An 872-nucleotide genomic window follows, 5' to 3' on the forward strand; every position below is an offset into this window, starting at 1 on the left:
ATGATAACCCTGAAATTACATGTTTAAGATGCAAAGATGCCATTAAACTGAGTCTCTAAATAACTTCTTACAGGGAAATATTCCCCTAGCACCATGCTCTGGACCTGTCCTAAACTAGTGAGCAAGAAATATACTTCTATTTTATTTAGTCATTACATTATATGGAGTCTGTTTTGAGGCTGTAAAGTAGAATGCTGCTGTAAAGAATGTAAAATGTATGGTTTTGTCATAATGATTAGGAAGCAGATTGATTGAATTCTACCAGCGCCAGGAGCCTCTGCAGAGAAAGTGTAAGAGATGGACATGGGCAAACGGTTTCATTTAGAGCTGTGGAACGGGAGGTCCTTTGATATGAAAGAGCTTGTCCTGGACAATTACCCATCAATTAAAGGCAAAATTGAAGGACTCACAAATGAATTTGAAGAACTGGAGTTCTTTAGTACAATAGTGTAGGCCTCACCTCAGTCTCAAAGTGACCAAAGTTAAACTTAAACTTGAACTAAGCAATAATAGACTCTCAGAGGGCCTGGAAGTATTGGCAGAAAGGTGTCCAAACCTCACACATCTAAATTTAAATGGCAACAAAATTAAAGACTTCAGCACAGTAGAGCCACTGAGAAAGTTAGGAAACCTCAAGAGCTTAGACCTTTTCGGTTGTGAGGTAACCAATCTGAATGATTACCAGGAAAATGCGTTCAAGCTCCTGTTGCAGCTCATGTTTCTCGATGGCTATGACCAGGATGATGCCGAGGGCTCTGTGGAAGGCCTGGAGGATGACGAGGAGGAGGATGAAGATGCTACGGCAGTGGAAGGCTAGGAGGGTGAAGGGGCGGAGGAAGAAGAAAAAGGACGACATGAATGAAGAGGAGGAG

At 41.9% G+C, this 872-nt stretch overlaps 1 pseudogene; it reads left to right on the forward strand.

Moving 5' to 3' along the window:
* Positions 1-297: 297 nt before the first annotated feature.
* Positions 298-862, forward strand: LOC100483298 (annotated as a pseudogene).
* The last annotated feature ends 10 nt before the right edge of the window (positions 863-872 follow it).

The sequence above is a fragment of the Ailuropoda melanoleuca genome, unplaced genomic scaffold, assembly GCF_002007445.2.
Source record: "Ailuropoda melanoleuca isolate Jingjing unplaced genomic scaffold, ASM200744v2 unplaced-scaffold7038, whole genome shotgun sequence".
NCBI lineage: Eukaryota > Metazoa > Chordata > Mammalia > Carnivora > Ursidae > Ailuropoda > Ailuropoda melanoleuca.